Consider the following 22930-nt stretch of genomic DNA (forward strand, 5'->3'; position numbering starts at 1 on the left):
CTTGCAGTGTTTACCCCAAATTTAGCAAAGGGCAATTTTCATGTTATTACTCAAGTCAATTAATGTGCAAGACTGCTGGGATCAAGAGTAAAACATGTGGTAATTTACAAAGTAACAATTAACATCAACAAGTAGGAGGTAATAACTGTTTTAGGAAATTGTATGTATTTCTGAGATTTTTTAAATCTTCTTGAAGTTATGCTTATTATTTCTATGTATTTTCCACATACAGATTATTTCTACATAAAATGCATCACCTATTTTTTAATTTTCTGAAAATAGCACACATGCATGCTCTTAAAAGTTAAATAGTAACACTAGCCTTTAATGAAATCAGAAATCATTTGATTCTAAATTCTCTTACACACACATAACCTACCCACTCCTGCTGCTCCGGCCCCCTGAGACAACTTTCATCTTTTCTGTTTCTCTGAAATTTACCATGATATTTCTAAATTATAGCCTTATAATGATTGTAGCATATTGCAAAAATGACCACAGGTGAGGACTTCTGGTTCTCGCTCCCTCGTGTAAAGAGGTTGGAAATCCTCACCCCCTTTCTTATAAGAAGAAGCTGGACAAACTGAATCAACATAAAAAAAATCATTGGCGAGCCGAGGTTGCAGAGCAAACCACCACCGCGAAAGACAGATTCAGAGTCACGATGGAGATCTGCTTACCTGGAGATGTCTCTAGAGCCATAAACATACAACACTTAAATGGTAAATTTGCTGAATTGCTTAAAGCTGAGCATGGAATAGTACGAGAGTAAGGGGGCCTCCACGTGTCTGTGAGCTTTACCTTCAGGAAAATTTCCCCTCGTCCAGGCAGTGTGAGGCGACGCTGTAAATCCCCGGGTCAGAGATGGACGCGTGGAAACTCTGCACCCTGCACCTGCTGCAGAAGCTGTGCAGCGCCGGGTGGGTGTGGGATAGGTAAATAATGATGTTCTCAGCGCCCAGGAGGAGCATGAAGCGTGAGAGCGGGAGGAGGGAGTATCTGTGCTGCTTCTTCCTGCACAACCTGCAGCTGCAAACCAGAGCTCACAGGTTTGCAGGGGCGAGGCTCAAATTTAACCGGGAAGCAGTGGCAGCCCGCGGTGTAGTTCACCAGGCCTGGGGACTCGAAGTGTCGAGCAAACTTGACCATATGCATGCAGCCGAGACCTCACAGTTTCCCCAAGGTCTCCCAGCGCTCTCGCTGCGCGCTCAGGTTTATCTTCTTTGAGAACACGGCGAGTTCCAGGGCGGCGCATGTGGCTATGGATCTTTTGGAGTCCGCTTCACTAGCCTGCCGACTTTTGTCAGTAATGTTCTTTGCCGCCGCCGGGCTCCTGACCTTAGACAAGACGGTGGCTGCACGCGCCCGGCACCAAGACCAAAGTGGCTGCGCTGGTGGGGGCAGTGAGGGTGAGGGTGAGGTTGGGGGGCGGGGATCAAGGGGATCAGGGATCCCTGGCTGCTCTTCGCTGTGCGATTGAGCCACAGTTCTCCTCCTTACCTTGCCTATGGCATCCTCAGCCATAAAAGCAAATCTGGCCAGGTCGTCACCCTGCAGTACAGGGTGGGGGGGTGTGCTCAGGTTCTAAGAACTTACCAGGTCGCCCCTTTGTCTGCACTACCAAGATTGACCACTTATTGGAAATGAGGCCAAGAGGCTCTTCACCCTGAACCTAAAACAACTTCACTGCTGTAACATTTTGGCCTGTATATTTTGCTGTATATTGTAGCCCTTTCTCCAAAGAGATTTTTTAGATCATCCATACACACCTGGAGATTGCCTGTATCCATGTTCATTCTGTTACATATCTGCCCTGCGACCATGGAAATGGTCCTGAAATTCTTGGCTCCCAGTTATCTCATATGAGAAAAGGGGAATAATATGCTATATTCTGAAGTGGTGGGTAGTAAAGTCAAAAATGTATTTGAAGTACTATTTAATACAGCAGAAGGGAAGTGGATTTATTATGACTATATTATTTCTAAATTCATTTTCCAATAATTTCCTAAGTTTTAAAACTTTTGTTGGATTTATTTTAGTTTCCTGCAATGCCAAGATTCAGGAAATGTTCTGGATGCTGGATGCATAAAAGCCAACATAACTTGATCCTTTTTCTCCAGTCTAGTGTGGTAGGCAGACACACAGACAAATTACAAGAAAAGGCTTTACATGAGAATTATCAGTCTTTTAGAGGTATTGTGAGACTGCACAAGAGAGACACAAAGAAAAAGGTTGAAGACTGGAATGGACTGGAGATGGGTCACCAAAAAGGAAACAGGATTCCCAAGAGGAGCCATGAACTTGGGAGCAAAACAGAAGCAACTGTTGCTCCAACACCCACTACTATCATTGTGGTCAGTAGCCATCAGGTGTTCTCCAGACAGGTGGGGCAGGCAAAACTGCTATACTACTTTCAAGGGCTTTACAGGAGTAGCACCTGAACTCTACTCACTTTTATCAGACTAATTTCTCTCCAGATGAGTGTCTTAGTTATCATGTCCTTGATAACTTCATAACATTCACTGAGGACTGAGTTGGGCCTGATGGTCAAGAAAGGCTGTGGGATTCTAGCATAGTTTCCTATTGCTGTTGTAACAAATTGCCACAATCTTAGTGTCTTAAAATAACCCAAATTTATTATTTCACACTTATGGATCCACAGGGCTGAGTTCCTTTTGATGCTCTAGGGGAGAATCTGTTTCTTGCCTTTTGCAACTTCTAAAGACTGCTATCTCTTGCTGCATCTTCAAAGCCAATAGCATAGTCTCTCTCTCTCTCTCTCTCTCTCTCTCTCTCTCTCTCTCTCTCTCTCCCTCCCCCTCTCGCTCTCCCTCTCCCTCCCCCCTCCCCTTCCATTGTCACATCTTCTCTTCACTGACCCTTCTTTCTCCTTCTTATAAGGACCCTTGTGATTATACTGTGCCCACCTGGCTAACCCAGTATAATCTTCTCATGTCAAGATCATTAACTTAATCACATCTGCAAAGTCCCTTTTGCCATATAAGGTAACATCCACAGGTCTGGAATTAGGATGTGGATACTTGGGGGAGGGGTATTTTTCAGCTTACCAGAATTTCCTTTCCCAGAGGCTAGGGAACCCCAGGCATTTTCACTCTCATATTTGCAAAAGGTACTCCAATTGTCTCAGTCAGACTGAGATCTGACTTCTGCCTGCCAAGACTTCCCACAGCTGAACACTGGCCCACAGGGACAGATGTGGCTTATGGGAATAGGGGAGGTTTACCCTGGTGTGACAAATAAGCTGGACAGTCTAGGTTGTACCTGAAAGTGGTGGGCTACTCTCATCCAGATATTTACAAATCCTGCCCCACCAAGAGGCAGAGTACAAAGGAGAAATATCCCAGGAAGACTGTCCCTCATGTGTGGGGAGTCCTGCTAACTCCGTTTTAGGGTGCCCCCTTCGCTTTATACCTCTTATTCATTTCAAGTCTAAGCTTAGACCTCATTTTCTCTAGGAAAACTTCCATGGTTCCTCAGCTGAATCTTGGATTGGTGCCCCACCTATTGTTTTCACAGCACCCTCTATGGTACACCTAATAGCTATTACTGATGATTAGCAATGTTGAGGATCTTTTCATGTGCCTGTTGGCTATCTGTATGTCTTCTTTGGAAGAATGTCTATGCAGGTCTTCTGTTCATTTTTCAATCAAATTGTTTGTTTTTGATATAAAGTTGTATGAGCTGTTTATATACTTTGGACATTAACCCCTTATCAATCATACCATTTGCAAATATTTTCTCCCATTCATTAGGTTGTCTTTCCTTTTGTTGATGATTTCCTTTGAAAGCTTTTAAGTTTAATTAGGTTCCATTTGTTTATTTTTGCTTTTGTTTCCTTTGCCTTAGGATACAGATCCAAAAAAAAAATTATGTCAAAGAGTGTTCTGCCTATGTTTTCCTCTAGGAAATTTATAGTTTCTGGTCTTACACTTAGGTCTTAATCCATTTTGAGTTTATTTTGTATATGGTGTGAGAAAATGTTCTAATTTCATTCTTTTACATGTAGCTGTCCAGTTTTCCCAGCACCAATTATTGAAGAGATTGTCTTTTCTCCATCGTATTGATATATTCTTGCCTCCTTTGTCATAGATTAATTGACCATTAAGTGTGTGGGTTGATTTCTGGCTGTCTATTATGTTTCTGTTGATCTATGGTTCTATTTTTGTGTCATTTTGAGAAGGATAGGTATTGACTCTTCTTTATGTATTTGGTAGACTTCCTCTGTGAAGCTGTCCAGTCCTGGACTTTTGTTTGCTGGGAGTATTTTTTTAAAGATTTATTATTTATTTATTTATTTATTTTTATTTATTTTTGTCTGCATCAGGTCTTTCGATGCGGTATGCAGGCTCTTCGTTGAGGCACACAGGCTTCTCTCTAGTTGTGGCGTGTGGGTTTTCTCTTCCCTAGTGGTGGTGTATGGGCTCCAGAGTGCGTGGGCTCTGTAGTTTGCGGCATGCAGGCTCTCTAGTTGAGGTGTGTGAGCTCAGTAGTTGTGGTGCACGGGCTTAGTTGCCCGAAGGCATGTGGGATCTTAGTTCCCTGACCAGGGATCAAACGCATCCCCTGCATTGTAAGGCGGATTCTTTACCACTGGACCACCAGGGAAGTCCCTCTGGGAGTATTTCTTTATTACTAATTCAATTTCACTCCTGGTGATTGGTCTGTTCAGACTGTCTATTTCTTCCTGATTTAGTCTTAGGAGATTGTGTGTTTCTAGAAATTTATCCATTTCTTCTAGGTTTTCCAAGTTGTTGGCCTGTAATTGTTCATAGTATTCTCTTATGATTTATTGTATCTGTGATATTGGGTTGTAATGTCTCCTTTTTCATTTCTTATTTTGTTTATTTGGGTCCTCAATCCTTTCTGCATGATGAGCCTGCCTAAAGTCTTATCAATTCTGTTTATCTTCTCAAGAAACTGGCTCTTGGTTTCATTGATCTTTTCTATTGTATTTTTTGGTCTCTGTTTTATTTATTTCCTCTATGATCTTTATTGTTTACTACCTTCTGCTGATTTGGGGCTTTGTTTGTTCTTCCTTTTTTAATTCCTTTAGATGGTAGGCTAGGTTATTTCATTTTTTTTTTGTTTCTTAAGGTAGGCCTTTATCACCATAAACTTCCCTCTTAGAACTGCTTTTGCTGTGTCCCATAAATTTTAGAAAGTTGTGTTTTTATTTTCATTTGTCTCGAGTATTTTCTGATTTCCTTTTTGATTTCATTGACATATTTTTTTTATTTTTAAAAAATATTTATTTATTTGGCTGTACTGGGTCTTAGTTGCCGCATGCAGGCTCTTCATTGAGGTATGTGGGATCTTCATTGTGGCATGCAGGCTTTTAGTTGTGGCATGTGGGATCTAGTTCCCTGACCAGGGATTGAACCCAGGTCCCCTGCATTGGGAGCATTCAGTCTAAACCACAGGACCACCAGGGAAGTCCTGACCTACTGGTTTTTTAGTAGCATGTTGTTTAATCTCCATGTGTTTGTGTTTCTCCCATTTGTCTTCCTGTAATTGATTTCTATTTTCATACTGTGCAGTCAGAAAACATGTTTGATATAATTTCCGTCCTCTTAAATTTGTTGAGACTTGTTTTGTGGATAGAATGTGATCTATCCTGGAGAATGTTTCATGTGTACCTGAAAAGAATGTGTTTATGCTGTTTTTGGATAGAATGTCCTGTAGATATCTATTAAGTTCAACTGGTCTACTGTATCATCTAAGGCCACTCTTTCCTTATTGACATCTGTTTGATCAGTCCATTGATGTCCATAGGGGGTTAAAGTCCCCTACTATTATTGTATTGTTGCCAATTTCTCACTTTATGTCTGTTAATATTTGCTTTTTATAATATTTCCCAACTAGCTGTTGTTTATATGTGTCAGCATTGTGTTTTGTGCTTTACATACAGATCAACACTGTGGGGTTGGTTTTACCAAACCCATTTTGTCTTTTTAATTTTTTAATTGAAGTTTAGGTGACTAACAGTATTGCATTAGTTTCAGATTACAACATAGTGATTCAGGGTTTTTTTTGCAGATTATATTACATTATAAGTTATTATAAGACATTGAGTCTAATTCCCTGTGCTATACAGTAAATCCTTGTTGCTTATCTATTTTATGTATAGTAGTTTGTATCTGTTAATCCCATACTCCTAATTTGCCCCTCCCCCACTTTTGTAACCATAAGTTTATTTTCTATGTCTGTGAGTCTGTTTTGTATATAGAGTCATTAATATTATTTTGTAGATTCCACATATAAGCAAAATCCTATAGTATTTGTCTTTCTCTGTCTGAGTTACTTCACTAAGTATAATATTCTCTAGGTCCATCCATGTTACTACAAATAGCAATATTTCATTCTTTTTATGGTTGAGTAATATTCCATTATATATGTATACAACATCTTCTTAAGCCAATTGTCTGTTGATGGACACTTGGGCTGTTTCCATGTCTTGGCTATTATAAACAGTGCTGCTATGAACATTGGGGTGCATATATCTTTTCATATTAGAGTTTTCATTTTTTCTGGATATATACCCAGTTGTGGGATTACTGGATCATATGGTAGCTCTACTTTTAGTTTTTTGATAAACCTCCATACTGTTCTCCATAGTGGCTGTACCAATTTACTTTCCCATCAACAGTGTAGGAGAGTTCCCTTTTCTCCACACGCTCTCCAGCATTTGTTATTTGTAGACTTTTTGATGATAGCCATTCTGACTAGTGTGAGGTGATACCTCATTGTTGGGCTGTACCCCACAAGCCTACAGGGCCTGTGCTCACCCAGCTTTAAGACTGAAGAAAGAGCCTGGAGTCAGTAACAGAGACATCAGTGGTTTAACGGATAGGGGAGATTACACATCTGAAGCAAGGTCCTGGAGTCACACCGCACCATGTGGGGCTGATTGCAAGCAGGACATGGTGGCAGTCTTTGCTGGGGGAGGGGGTGGGGAAGGGGAGATTACCAGTTATAAGGGAATTGATATCAGGTGGGCTCATTAGTTACCAGGGAAACCAGTAGAGGGGGAGGGACATGCCCCTCACCACACCTTTGATAAGAACAATCACCAGCTGGAGCCTAGGGCAAGCATGTAGGAAGGTCAGTCATATGAGTAGGGTTTAGGTGAAGCAGGCACTGGTCGTGCAGGTGATATACAGAGAACAAGAGAACAGCCATCTTGAGTGGCCTGAACATGTACTCATTGTAGTTTTGATTTGCATTTCTCTAATAATTAGTGATGTTGAACATCTTTTCATGTGCCTTTTGGCCATTTATCTGTATGTCTTCTTTGGAAATATGTCTATTTAGATCTTCTGCCGATTTTTCTTTTTAACATCTTTATTGGGGTATAATTGCTTTACAATGGTGTGTTAGTTTCTGCTTTATAACAAAGCAAATCAGTCATACATAAACATATGTTCCCATATGTCTTCCCTCTTGCGTCTCCCTCCCTCCCACCCTCCCTATCCCACCCCTCCAGGCTGTCACAAAGCACCGAGCCAATATCCCTGTGCCATGCGGCTGCTTCCCACTAGCTATCTACCTTACGTTTGTTAGTGTGTATATGCCCATGACTCTCTCTCGCCCTGTCACAGCTCACCCTTCCCCCTCCCCATAACCTCAAGTCCGTTCTCTAGGAGGTCTGCGTCTTTATTCCTGCTTTACCCCTAGGTTCTTCATGACATCTTCTGCCCATTTTTTGACTGGGTTGTTTGTATTTCCAATATTGAAGTTTATGAGTTGTTTGTATATTTTGGAAGTTTGTCCCTTGTCAGTTGCATCATTTGCACATATCCTCTCCCAGTGCATAGGTTGTCTTTTCATTTTGTTGATGGTTTCCTTGCTGTGGAAAAGCTTTTAACTTTAATTAGGTCCCATTTGTTTATTTTTGCTTTTATTTCTTTTGCCTTGGGAGACTGATTTAAAAAAATATTTCTATGATTTAAGTCGGAAAATGTTTTGCCTGTGTTCTCTTCTAGGAGTTTTATGGTGTCATGTCTTACATTTAGGCCTTTAAACCATTTTGAGGGACTTCCCTAGAGGTCCAGTAGTTAGGACTCCACACTTTCACTGCAGGGGGCACGGTTCAATCCCTGGCTGGGGAACTAAGATCCCACATGCTGACATGCCATGCAGCAAGGCCAAAGAATTAAAAAAACAAAGAAAACCATTTTGAGTTCATTTTTGTATATGGTGTAAAGTAGTATTCTAGTTTCATTGATTTATATGTAGCTATCCAGCTTTCCCAAGACCGCTTATTGAAGAGATCTTTTCTCCATTTTATATTCTTGCCTCCTTTGTCATAGATTAATTGACCATATGTATGTGAGTTTATTTCTGGGTTCTCTATTCTGTTCCATTAATCTATATGTCTGTTTCTGTGCCAATACCATGCAGTTTTGATTGCTGTAGCTTTATAGCATTGTCTGAAGTCTGGAAGAGTTATACCTCCAAGTTTGTTCTTTCTTATCTGGATTGCTCTAGCAATTTTGGGTCTTTTGTGGTTCCATATACATTTTAGGAGTATTCTAGTTCTGCAAAAGATGTCATGGGGATTTTGATAGGGATTACATTAAATCTGTAGATTGCTTTGAGTAAATATTTGCTTAATATCTTTAGGTGATCCTGTATTAGGTGCATATATGTTAATAAATGTTATATCCTCTTCTTGTATTGGTCCTTTTATTATTACATAATGCCCTTTTTTGTCTTTTGTTATAAACTTTGTTTTAAAGTCTACTTTGTCTGATATGGGTATTGTTACCCCAGCTCTCTTGTCATTTCCATTTGCATGAAATATCTTTTTCCATCCCCTCACTTTCAGTCTGTGTGTGTCTTTAGTTCTGAAGTGAGTCTCTTGTGAGACCCATATAAGTAGGTCTTCTTTTTTATCCAATCAGCCACCCTATTTCTTTTGATTAAAACATTTAGTCTGTTGATGTTTAAAATGATTGCTAATAGGTATGTACTTATTGCCATTTTGTTACTTATTTTCTGGTTATTTTTGTAGTTCTTCTTAGTTCTTTTCTTGTTTTTGTTTCTTCCCTTCTGGTTTGATGATTTTCTTTAGTGGTATGCTTGTGTTTCTCTCTCTCCAGTTTTTGTCTATCTATTGTGGGATTTTGATCTGTGGTTACCATGGGGTTGATATATTTTGACCCATATCTATCTATATGTACTTGTTTTAAACTGATAGTCATTTAAGTTCAAACAAATTTTAAAAGATCTACATTTTTATTTCCCTCCCTGACGTTTAGTGTTTTTAATGTCATATTTTACTCATGTTTATCCATTAACTGTTTATTGTAATTATAGTTGATTTTATACTTTTTGTCTTTCAGTCTTCATACTAGTTTATTTAAGTGGTTGATCCACAGCCTCAACTATATATTTTCCTTTAATGGTGGGATTTTTCCTTTCATACAAATACTTCTTGTTGAATCCTTTTCTTTTCTACTTATAGAAGACCCTTTAATATTTTTTTAGGGTTGGTTTAGTTTTGATGAACTTCTAGTGTTTGCTTGTCTGAGAAGTTCTTTATCTCTCCTAGTCTACATGATAATCTTGCTGGTTAGAGTATCCTAGGTTTTAGGGATTTTTTCCTTTCAGCACTTTAAATATATCATGTCACTCCCTTCTGCTACAAAGTTTCTGCAAAAAGAGCAGCTGATAGCCTTATGTGGATTCCCTTGTATATGACTTGCTGTTTTTCTCATGCTGCCTTTAGAATTATCTTTATCTGTAAATTTTCCCATTTTAATTATGATATGTCAGTGTGGGTCTCTTTGGGTTCATCTTTTTGGGGATTCTCTGTGCTTCTTGTACCTGGATATCTGTTTCCTTCTTCAGGTTCGGGAAATTTTCAGCCATAATTTCATCAAATACCTTTTCAACCCACTCTCTCTCTCTTCTCCTTCTGGTACCCCTATAATGTGGATGTTAGTACGCTTGCTGTTGTCCCAGAGGTCCCTTAACCTGTTCTCATTAAAAAATTTTTGCTGTTCTGATTGGATTATTTTCATTATTCTATCTTCCAAGTCACTTATGTGTTCTTCATATCACCTAGTCTGCTGTTAATTTCTTCTAGTGTGTTTTCATTTCAGTTTTTATATTCTTCAGCTTTGACTGGTTCTTTTTATATTAAAATTTTTATATTAAATTCTCACTGTGTTCATCTATTATTTTCCCTAGTTCAGTTAGCATTCTTATTACTAATTGAAATTTTTATCTGGTAAATTATTTTTCTGTTTCATTAGTTGTTTTTTCAGTTTTTTTTTCTTGTTCTTTCATTTGGAACAGATTCCTCTTTCTCCTCATTTTGCTTAACTTCCTCTGTCTCTATGAAATTAGGTGAAATGGTTACCTATCCCAGTCTTGAAAGTGTGTCCTTGTATGGAAGCATCCCTACACAGTCTACGTGTGCCCAGTGGCTTTGGTGGGAGAGCTGGATCTGAAGTGAGCACATGTTAAATCTTTCCCCAGGGTGTACTGGCAGCTACCTCCTTAATGGGAGGTCAGGCTGGAGATGGAGGGGCTAGAGCCAGAGCCAGGTGTGAGCTGGGCTTTTCCTATTTTCTCCCTATGCTCAGTGGCTATCTCCACCCTATCAGGGGTGGGGTAGTGTCCCAAGGTGCTGGAGTGGAAGTCCTGAGGATTGGGTCTGTGCTGGTTCCTTTTCCTCTAAGTGTGCACACTCCCCGCTCCCAGCATCAGCACTTATGCCCAAAAAGGGAGCAGTGCTGGAGCAAGAGGGGCCATAACGAGCACCTGGTGTGCTCCAGGCATGTGCTGGGGTGGTTCCCTCAAGCCAGTCAGAATTCCAGACCATTCCAATCTGTCAGCAAATGCCAGTAATGTCCATCCTCGCCCCTTTCAGATGAAGTGCTGGGTGCGAGCCAAGTCTGTGCTTCCCAAGTGTGCATTCTCCTTTGCAACAGCTGCCTTCCCCCTACTAGGGAGCTCCACTGGAACAAGAGGGGCCAGAGCAGGCATTTCCCATTGATGGGAAACCAGCCAGAGTCCTGGGAAGTTTCATTCTGCTTCCTCTGCCTTGTTCCCAGGAGTATGTGTGCTCTTTATGAGCAGAGTCTCAGTTTCTTACAGCCATCCTTGTAGTCCCATTGGTTTTCAAACCAGCTTAAGGGACTCTTTTTCCTGGTGTTGGACCCCAGAGCTGGGGTGCCAAATATATAGCTTGAGCTGCTCACTCCCCAGGGAGGGTCACTGAGCCTGTGTGATCCCCCTCATCTTCAATAATTTTTTTATATATGTATACATTGTGAAAAGATCACCACAATCAAACTAATTAACATATTCATCACCTCCCATAGTTACCTTTTTTGTGTTTGATAAGAACACTAGAGGTCTACTCCCTTAGGAAATTTCAAGTATGCATTATTATTAACTATAATTACCATGCTGTACATTAGATCACCAGAACTTATCCATTTTATGACTGAAAGTATGTACCCCTTGATCAGTATATCCCCTTTCCCCCCACCACCCAACCAATAAACTGATACTGTAAGTTCAACTATTTTTTTTTGATTCCACATATAAGTGAGATCATTGGATATTTGTCTGTGTTTGACTTATTTCACTTAGGATAATGTTCTTCAGGATCATCTGTGTTGTCTCAAATGTCAGGATTTTCTTCTTTTTAAAGAATATAAAATACTCCAGTATATGTGTGTGTGTGTGTGTGTGTGTGTGTGTGTGTGTGTGTGTATCAATCACATTTTTTTAGCCATTTGTCTATTGAGGGACACTTAGGTTGTTTCCATACTTTGGCTACTGTGAATAATGCTGCAGTTAAGATGGGAGTGTGGATATCTATTTGAGATATTTTATTTCCTTCAGATATATACTCAGAAGTGGGATTCGTGGATCATATAGTAGTTTTATTTTTAATTTTCAAGGACCCTCCATACTGTTTTCCATATGGCTGAACTTACATTCTGCCAGTCGTTCACAAGAGTTCACTTTTTTCCATATCCTCACCATCACTTATCTTTTGAGTTTTTGATAATAGCCATTCTAACAGTGTGAGGTGATATATCTGTGGTTTTGATTTGCATTTTCCTGGATATTAGTGATGCTGAGCACCTTTTCATGTACCTGTTGCCATTTATATGTATGTCTCCTTTGGAAAAATGTATATTCAATTCCTTTGCCCATTTTTAATTAGGTTGTTTTTTGTCTATTGAATTATATGAGTTCCTTATAAGTTTTGGATTTTAACCCCTTATCAGATATGGTTTGCAAATATTTTCTTCCATTCCATAAGTTGCCTTTTCATTTTTTTTGATTGAGTCTTTGCTGTTCAGAAACACTTTAATTTTATATAGTCCAACCTGTTTATTTTTGCTTTTGTTGCCTATGCTTTCAATGTTAAATCCAAAAATTCATTGCCAAGACCTGTATCAAAGAGCTTACGCTCTATGTAGGAATTTTATGTCTTCAGATCTTACATTTAAGTCTTTAATCCATTTTGAGTTGACTTTTATGTATGGTATAAAATAAGCATCCAGTTTTATGTGGCTATCCAATTTTCTAAGCACCATTTAATTGAAAAGACTATCCTTTCCCATTGAGTATCCTTGGCTCCTTTGTCAACTATTAGTTGACCATATATGCGTGGGGTTATTTTTAATCACTTTATTCTGTTCCATTGGACCATGTGTCTCTTTGTATGCCAGTAACATATGCGTTTGATAACTATAGCTTTGTTATTTAGTTTGAAGTCAGGAAGTATGATGCCTCCAACTTTGTTAATCTTGCTCAAGATTGCTTTATCTAGGAACTTCCCTGGTGGTCCAGTGGTTAAGACTCTGGGCTCCCAATGCAGGGGGCCCAAGTTTGATCCCTGATCAGGGAACTAGATCCCGCATGCTACAACTAAAGATCCCGCATGCTGCAACTAAAAAGATCCCACAGTCAGCAATGAAGATCCCATGTGCTGCAACTAAGACCTGGCACAGCCAAATAAATAAATATTTTAAAAAAGATTGCTTTATCTAGGGAATTCCTTGGTGGTCCAGTGGTTAGAACGCCATGCTTCCACTGTACGGGGCACAGGTTTGATCCCTGGTCAGGGAACTAAGATTTGTAAGCCGTGCAATGCATCTGAAAAAAAAAAAAAAGATTGCTTTAGCTACTTGGGGGCTTTTGTGGTTCCATACAAATTTTATGATTATTTCTATTTCTGTGAAACATGCCAATGAAATTTTGAAATGGATTGCATTGAATCTGTAGATTGCTTTGGGTAGAACGAACATTGTAGCAATATTTATTCTTTTAGTCCATGAGCACAAAATATATTTCCATTTATTTGTATCTTATTTGATTTGTTTCATCAATGTTTTATAATTTTCAGTGTATAGATCTTTACCCTCCTGGTTAAATTCATTCCTAAGTACTTTATCCTTTTGATGCTATTGTAAATAGGATTTTTTTCTTATGGATATTTTTTTCTTATGGTCTTTTTGGATAATTTATTGCTACTACATAGAAATGCAACTGATTTTTGTATGTTGACTTTGTATCCTACAACTTTACTGAATTTGTATATTAGTTTTAATAGTCTTTTTGCTATGTTTAGGGATTTCTATAAATAAGCTCATAGTATCTGCAAATAGAGACAGTTTTACTTCTTCCTTTATGATTTGGATGGCCTTTATTCCTTTTCTTGCCTAATTTCTCTGGCTAGGCCTTCTAGTACTATATTGAATAGAAGTGGTAAGAATGGGCACCCTTGTCTTATTCCTGATCCTAGAGGAAAAGCTTTCAGGTTTTCTCCATTGAGTGTGATGTTAGTGGTCATATATGTTTTTATATTGTTGAGGTACATTCTTACTACGCCTAATTTGTTGACAGTTTTTATCATCAGAGATTGTTGAATTTTGTCAAATGCTTTTTACCACATCTATTGTGAGGATCATATGATTTTTATTCTTAATGTTGTTAATGTGGTATATCATATTTCTTTATTTGCATATGTAGAAGCATTCTTGTATCTTAGGGATAAGGCCAACTTGATCATGTTATGTAATCCTTTTAATGTGCTGTTGAATTTAGTTTCCTAGTATTTTATTGGATATTTTTGCTTCCATGTTCATCAGGAATATTATCCTATAATTTTCTTTTCTTATAGTGTCCTTGTCTGGCTTTGTTATCAGGGTAATGTTGGCCTTATCAAGTGAGCTTTGGAATCTTCCCTCCTCTTTAATATTTTGGAAGAGTTTTGGAAGAGTTTGTATCAATTCTTCCTTAAATGTTTGGTAGAATTCACCACTGAAGCTATCTGGTTCTGGACCCTTCTTTGTTGGGAGATTTTTGATTACTGATTCAATCTCATCACTGGTTATTGGTCTGCTCAAATTTTCAACTTTTTCATTTTGGCGTTGGTGGTTTGTATGTTTCTAGGAATTTATACATTTCTTTTAGATTTCCCAATTTATTGGTATAAAATTGTTCATAGTAGCCTCTTATTATTTTTTTATGGTGTCAGTTGTAATGTCTCCTCTCTCACTTCTGATTTTATTTATTGTGCTTTCTATCTTTTTTTCTTGGTCTACCCAAAGGTTTGTCAATTTTATCGTTTCAAAACACATCTAAATTTCGTTGATCTTTCTATCATTTTTCTAGTCTTAATTTCATTTATTTCTGCTCTGATCTTTGTTATTTCTTTCTTTGTGCTAACTTTGGGCTTAGTTTGTTCTTCTTTTTCTATTTTCTTGAGGGGTAAAGTTAGCTAGTTTATTTGAGATCTTTCTTTTTTCTTAATGTAGGTGTTTATAGTTATAAACTTCCCTCTTAGAACTGCTTTTACTGCATATTATAAGTTCTGGTATGTTGCATTTCCATTTTTGCTTTTTTCTCAAGATTTTTTTTATTTCTTCTTTTACCCATTGTTTGTTCAGGATTGTGTTGTTTAATTTCCACCTATGTGTGAAATGTCCTGTTTTCCTCCTGTTTTTGGTTTCTACTTTCATACCATTGTGTTTGGAAATGATACTTGGTATGACTTAAATCTTTTAAAATTTGCTAAGAGTTGCTTTGTGGCCTAACATATGATATATCCTGGAGATGCTTGAGAAGAATTTGTATTCTGCTGCTGTTGGATGGAATGTTCTATATATGTCTGTTAGGTTCATTTGCTCCAAAGAGTAGTTCAGGTCCAATGATTCTTTATTGATTTTCTAGATGATCTATCCATCGTTGAAAGTGGGTTATTGTAGTCCCCTACTATTATTGCATTGCTTTCTATTTTTCCCTTCAACTCTGTTAATATTTGCTTCATATATTTAGAAGCACTGTTGCTGGGGCATGTATATTCACTATTGTTATTTCCTCTTAATGAATTGACCCTTCTATCATTTTATAATGACCATAGGTGTTATTATCATTTTGATTCAAAGTGTATTTTGTCTAATATAAGTATAGTTATTCCTGTTCTCTTTAGGCTTCTATTCACATGGAATATCTTCTCCCATCCTTTCACTTTCAGATATGAGTGTTCTTAATAGTGACGTGAGTCTCCTGTAGGCAGCATATAGTTGGATACTGTTCTATTATTCCTTCAGCAACTCTGTTTTGATTGGAGAGTTTAATCCATTCACGTTTAAAGTAATTATTGATGGATAAGGACTTACTGTTGCTATTTTGTTCATTGTTTTCTGAATATTTTGCAGATCCTTTGTTCCTCTCCTTTTCTCTTTCTTCCTTTGTGATTTTGATTTGATGATTTTTTATAGTGGTATACTTTGATTCCTTTCTCCTTCTCTTTTGTGTATCTACTATTGCTTTTTGCTTTGTGGTTACCATGGAGCTTACATAAAGTATCTTATAGTTATAACAGTCTATACTAAGCTGATAAAAACAACTTTGTTTGCATGTAAAAGCTTAACACTTTTACCCATCTCCCACATTTTATATTTTTGTTGTCACAATTTACATCTTTTTATATAGTGTATCCATTAACAAATTATGTAATTTTTATTAATTATAAATTAATTTTAATTCTTTTGTATTTTAACCTTTATACCAGAGTTATGTGATTTACACATCACCATTACAATATTAGTGTATTCTGAATCTGACTCTATATTTACCTTTACCAGTGAGTTTAATACTTTTATATGATTTCATGTTACTTGTTAACATTCTTTCTTTCAACTGAACAACCCCCTTTAGCACTTTTTGTAAGGCAGGTAGTGGTGATCAACTCTTTCAGCTTTTGTTTATCCAGGAATGTCTATATCTCTCCTTCAATTCTGAAGGTTAGCTTTGCCAGTTAAAGTATTCCTGGGTGGCAGGTTTTTAAATTTTCCAGTTAGAACTTTGAATATATAATTCCACTCTGTCTAGGCCTGCAAGATCTTTATTGAGAAATCTGATGATTGTCTTATGGAAACTTCCTTGTTTATGATAAGTTTCTTGTTGCTTTCAAGTTTCTTTTTCCTTAATTTTTTATAGAATTTTTTTTTTTGGCTGTGCCACGTGGCTTGCAGGATCTTAGTTCCCTGACCAGGGATCAAACCAGGGCCCCCTGCAGTGGAAGCATGGAGTCCTAACCACTGGACCACCAGGGAATTCCCTCTTTGTCTTTAATTTTTAACAATTTTATTATTATACGTCATGGTGAAGTCTTCTTTGGGTTGAAAGTGATTGGAAACTTTTGAACTTCATTTATTTCCCCAGAATTTGGAGGTTTTCAAGCATCATTTCTTTATATAAACTTTCTGCCCCTTTCTCCCACTCATTTCATTTTTGGATTTCCATAATGCAAATATTGTTTCATTTGATGGTGTCACATAAGTCCCATAGCTTTTTTCTTTTCTATTCTTTTTTTCTTTTTGTTCCTCTCATTGGATAATTTTAAATGATTTGCCTTTGAGTTTTCTGATTCTTTCTTTTGCTTGATTGTGTCTACTGTTGAGACTCTCTATTGCAATTTTTAGTTAATTCATTGTATTTTTCAGCTCAAATATTTCTCTTTGGTTCTTTTTCTTTATGTTTTCTATCTCTTTCTTGAACTTCTCATTTTGTTCTTGCATTGTTTTCTTGATTTTGTTAAATTATTTATCTGTGTGCTTTTGTAGCTCTCTGGGATTATTTAGAACAATTATTTTGAATTCTTTGTCAGGCAGTTTATAGATCTCCATTTCTTTGGGGTTAGTTACTGGAAGTTTATTGTGTTCCTTTGGTGGTATCATGTTTCCCTGATTTTTCATGATCTCTGTAGCCTTGCATATGTGTCTGCTCATTTGAAGAAGCAATCACCTCTCCCAGATTTTATGGACTGACTTCTGTAAGAAAAATCTTCATCTGTGGGTGGGGGCATGCTGGAGTGTGTTGTGGTCCTGGGTCTGTGATGTGACATGCCAAGTGCAGGGCCATGTCCAGGGCTTGTGGTGTCTTGTTAGCTTAGGCAGCTGGTGTTCACATTAACACCTGTGTCATCCTTGACAGCAAGTGCTGCAGGGAGTCTTTGGTGGCTGCAAGCACTCTTGGGGTCCTCAACAGCACCTCCAGGTCCAACAATGAGGGCTAGGGTCCAGTGACAGGGGCTGTAGCCAACTGTGGGCACATGAAGAGCAGCAGAGGCCTGGCCTATCAGCGTGCACTTGTTTGGCTGCAGAGTCTAGGAGACGGCAGACATACAGCAGTGGGGGCTGGTGACAGGAGTTGGTGGAGGGGACATGCAGGTGCACTTCTGCAGAGGCTAGCTGTGAGTATTATGATGCAGGCCAATGACAGGATCAGGGCCAGATCCAGGTGCACAAGCACACATGGGTACCTGGGCTATTGGCATGCAGTCATGCATCTGCAAAGGTACCTGCTGGTGCATGCATGGCAATGATAGCCAGTGACAGGAGTTGAGGCTAGCAAATGCATGTGGACAGCTGTAGTGGCTAGTTGTGGGCATGCACAGTGGTGCAGGCCAGTGACAGGAGCTGGTGCTGTATCCAGACCCGCAGGCATTTGTGGGGCCTTGGTTGTTGGCATGTACTCATGTGGCTGCAAGGGCTAGCCATGGGCACGCACACAGTGGTGGAGGTTGGCTATGGGGGTCTAGGCTGGTGTCATGAACACATGGATCTGCAGAGGCTGGGGTTGGCAGAGATCCAACACTGAGGTGTCTGTGATGGCACTGGCGTGGGTGGCTCTGGTGTGTGGTGGGGAGGGGGTGAGGATGAATTCAGATAGGTAATGTCTGTGAACCTGAAAACCTGTGGGGCCCTGAGTGATGAAATCTGATGAGGGTTCACAGTGGCTTTTCTGGCCATTGGTTTCCTCAGCAGTAAATTGCTGGGATCTTCTGCAGAGTAGTCTGATAGGGCCTGTAATGAGGTCCTCAGTGATGAAAGCTGCAGGGGGAGGGGGTCACAGCATCCTCAAGGGGTACTAAGTCATCAGAGGCTAATGCTGTTGGAGTCTTTTGCAGAGCAGGCCACTGAGAACCATGGTTGTTCCCACTGTGTGGCTGACACTGGTAACCCCTGCCCTTCTTCCTTGTTCCTAGCCATCTCTAGATGTCTCAGATTTGCTGGTCTTTGGGTGGGATGAAACCAAAGAGGGTCCTTTTTGTAGTGCCCTGAAAGGCTGGGAAATCTGGTGACTCACGCTGATCTTCTTTTTCTGGCAAGGTGAACTCTCTTGGGCTAGGGAGTTCCATCTTGGCACTGAGCAGTGCTGGCCTGGGGGATAGGATAATGTAGGCAAAATGAAACTGTTCTTATTACCATTTCTATATGGTTATTCACAGTTTTTTTTGCTCCTCTGTGTTGCTGAAGCTTCTTTAGTGTACTCCTGAGATCTCCCAAAGTTATTTTCATTTGTGGATAGCTATCTAATTGTTGTTCTTTGTGGAAGAATGGAGGCTAGGGTTTCTTACTCTGCCATCTTGGTGATGTCATTCAATTCAGTTTTTTAGCCTTAGCTGGACAGCTTGGAGTCTGCCCATATATTTAGAGTTCAGAGGTCAACCAAGAATTTAGCAAATATCATGTGAAGAACTTCGCTTCCTCCTCTCTGGCTACTTCCATATCAGCATATACTCTCCTCACCTTCTATCTGCTATGGTTACCCCCAAACAGTGTACTCCAGTTTGTCAAGCCATCAAGACTGTAGATTTTCCATTTGAGTTTTTGGTCATTCTGTAAAAGAAGACTGGAACCTGCTCTCAGACTAAAATTCATAATAATGGTAAACATATTTCTTTAAACATGTCATTCTCCTCTAATTTCTGCCTACTTTTATTCATTCCCATACCTTCAGGTAAGTGTATGACTCTATGTGTGTGTGTGTGTGTGAATTTATATAGTTGTTACCTGTAGGGAGGTTTGTCTGATAGGAACATTTAAGCCATACCAGAAGCCGAACTTTGTGAATTAATTTTGTTAATTTCCTAAATTTAATAATAAAATACTACCATATTAAGTACAGATGAAAAGTTTTAGCAACAACCTGGAAAATTCATGCTAATATTAGTCAAAATAAAGCTGGAGAAGCAATATTAATTTCAGATAAAGCAGACTTCATAGCAAGGAAAATTACTGGAGGTAAAGAGGCACATTACATAATGACAAAGGGGTCCATACACGAAGAAGACACACTAATCCTTAATGTATATGAGTTTAACAATAGATCATCAAAATATGTAGGCAAAAGCTGATAGAAGAACAAGGAGAAATAGAAATCCACTGTTATAGTTGGAGAATTTAACACCACTCTATCAATACACAGCACATCCACATGCAGAAAATCAGTAAAGTTATAGGTGAGCAGAAGAGCACCATTGATCAACTGGATCGAATTGACATTTACAGCATACTTCATCCAAGAACATTAGAGTACACATTTTTTCTCAAGCTCGCATGAAACATCGCTAAGATCATATTCTGGGCTATAAAACACACTCTAACAAATCTGAAGGAATAAAATTTATACAAAGCATGTTCTGAGACCACAATGGAATTAAACCAGAAATCAGTACCAGAAAGCTGGAAATCCCAAAATCTTGATATTAAACAACAAACTTCACTTTGTAATAACGCATGAGTAAAGGAGTAAGTCTCTAGAGAAATTAAAAAGTATTTTGAACTAAATGAAAATGAAAACACAACTTATCAAAATCTTTAGTGTGCAGTGAAAGCAGAGCTTGGGAGGAAGTGTATAGCATTTAATGCATATATGGCAAAAGAAGAGATATCTAAAATCAATCTAAGCTTCCACCTTAGGAAACTAGAGAAAGATGAACAAATTGTATCTATAGTAAGCAGAAGAAAGGAAATAATAAAAATTAGAGCAGAAATCAATGAAATTAAAAATAGGAAATTAACAGAGAAAAATCAATGAAACCAGAAGCTATTCATTGAAAAGATCAATAAAATTGATAAATTTCTATCTAGGCTAACCAAAACAAAGAAAGATGACAAATTACTAATATCAGAAAATTTAAAAGAACTATCACTACTGATCCCATGGACATTAAAAAGAATGATAAAATATATTATTAACAACTCTATGTCCACACATTTGAGAATTTAGATGAAATGGACTAATTTCTTGAAAGACACAATCTACCAAAACTCATGCAAGGAGGAATAGATAACCTGAATAGGCATATATCTATTAACTAAATTGAATAATAATTAATAACCTTCCAAAATAGGAAGGACCATGCCCAAGTGCATTCACTGGCTAATTCTACCAAACATTTAAAGAAGAAATGATACCATCGTCTAAAATTTCTTCTAGAAAATTGAAGCAGAAAGAACACGTTCTAACTCATTCTATGAGTCCAGCATTATCCTAATACCAAAACCAAAAAAAGATATTACAAAAAAGGGAAATTACACACCAATATCTCCCATGTATATAGATGCAAAACTCATCAAGAATTAATAGCAAATCAAATCTGACAATGTATAAGAAGGATTATACACCACAATCAAGTGAGATTTATTCCAAGTATGCAATGCTGGTTCAACATTTGAAAAATAATTAGTTTAATCCATCATATGAATAAGCTAAAAAAAAAAGATCACATCAATAGATAAAATCCAACACCCATTCATGAAAAAAAAAAACCCTGGAAAAGTTGGCATAAATGGGAACTTCTTGAACTGATTAAGAGCATCTACAAAAAAAAGCTATAGCTAATATTACACTTAGGATGAGAAATTGGATGCTCTCCCCCTAAGATTAGGAGCAAGACAAATATGTCCCCTCTTCACTCCTATTCAGCCTTGTACTGGAATTCCTAGCTAATGCAATAATACAGGTAGAAAATAAAAGAAAAGGTATACAGTTAGTAAAGGAAGAAATTGAAATGTCTTTTTTCACAGATGACAGGATTGTCTGTGCAGAAAGTCCTAATGAATTGACTAAAAAACCCTCCCCTGGGACTTCCCTGGCAGTCCAGTGGTTGACTTCACCTTCCAATGCAGGGGGTGAGGTTTTGATCTCTGGTTGGGGAGCTAAGATCCCACATGCCTCACAGCCAAAAAACCAAAACATAAAACAGAAGCAATATTGTAACAAATTCAGTGAAAGACTTTAAAAATAGTCCAAATTAAAAAAAAAACCCTCACAGAACTAATAAGTGATTATAGCAAGGTTAAAGGATACAAGGTTAATATATAAAGTTCAATCACTTCCCTATATACCAGCAATAAACAACTGGAATTTGAAATAAAAAACACAATACCATTTACATTACTACCCCCAAAAATGAAATGCTTAGGTTTAAATCTAGCAAAATATGTACGAGATCTATATGAGGAAAACTATAAAAGTCTGATGAAAGATATCAAAGAACTAAATAATTGAAAAGATATTTTATGTTTATGGATAGAAAGACTCAATATTGTCAAGATGTCATTTCTTCCTGAATTGATCTATAGATTCAATGCAATCCCAAGCAAAACTCCAGCAAGTTATTTTGTTGATATCAACAAATTTATCCTAAAGTTTATACAGAAAGACAAAAGACATAGAATAGCTAACACAATACTGAAGAAAAAACTTTAATACTTACCATAAAGATATAGTAATCAAGACAATGTGATACTGGCAGAATAATAGCAAATAGATCAACTGATTAGAATAGACACACACATATATAGTCAGCTGTGGTTCAACAAAAAATCAAAAGCAATTTAATGGAGAAAGGATAACCTTTTCAACAAATTGTGCTGGAAGAACTAGGCATCCACATGCCAAAAATATGAATCTAGACACAGACCTTAAAACTTTCAAAAAATTAACTCAAAATGGATCATAGATCTGAATGTAAAGTGCAAAACAATGACTGCTAGAAGATAACACAGGAGAAAATCTAGGTGAACTTGGGGGTTTGGTGATGACTTTTTAGATAAAACATCAAAAACACAACCCATGAAAGAAAAACATGGTAAGTTAGAACTCATTAAAAGTAAAACTTACGCTTTGTGATAAACACTGTTAAGAGCATGAAAAAAAGCCACAGACTGAGAGAAAATGTTTGCAAAACAAATATCTGATAAAAGACTGGTAACCAAAATATATAGAGAACTATTCAAACTCAATAAAAAAACAAGCATCCCAATGAAAAACGGTCAAGAGATCAGAACAGATACCTTACCAAAGAAAAAATACAGATGGCAAATAAGCATATGAAAAAATGCTCAGCATCTTTTGTCATTAGAGAATTGAAAATTAACAACAGTGAGACACCACTTCACATTAGAATGATTAAAATCCCAAACACAATACCAAATGCTGATAGGGATGTGGAGAACCAGGCTCTGTCATTCATTGCTGTTCAGTATGAAAAATGATATGAGCACTTTGGAAGATACTCTGACAATTCTTTCAAAGATATTGATTTTCTTTAACATCTTTATTTCAGTATACTTGC

The sequence above is a fragment of the Tursiops truncatus genome, chromosome X (assembly GCF_011762595.2).
Source record: "Tursiops truncatus isolate mTurTru1 chromosome X, mTurTru1.mat.Y, whole genome shotgun sequence".
Classification (NCBI taxonomy): Eukaryota; Metazoa; Chordata; class Mammalia; order Artiodactyla; family Delphinidae; genus Tursiops; species Tursiops truncatus.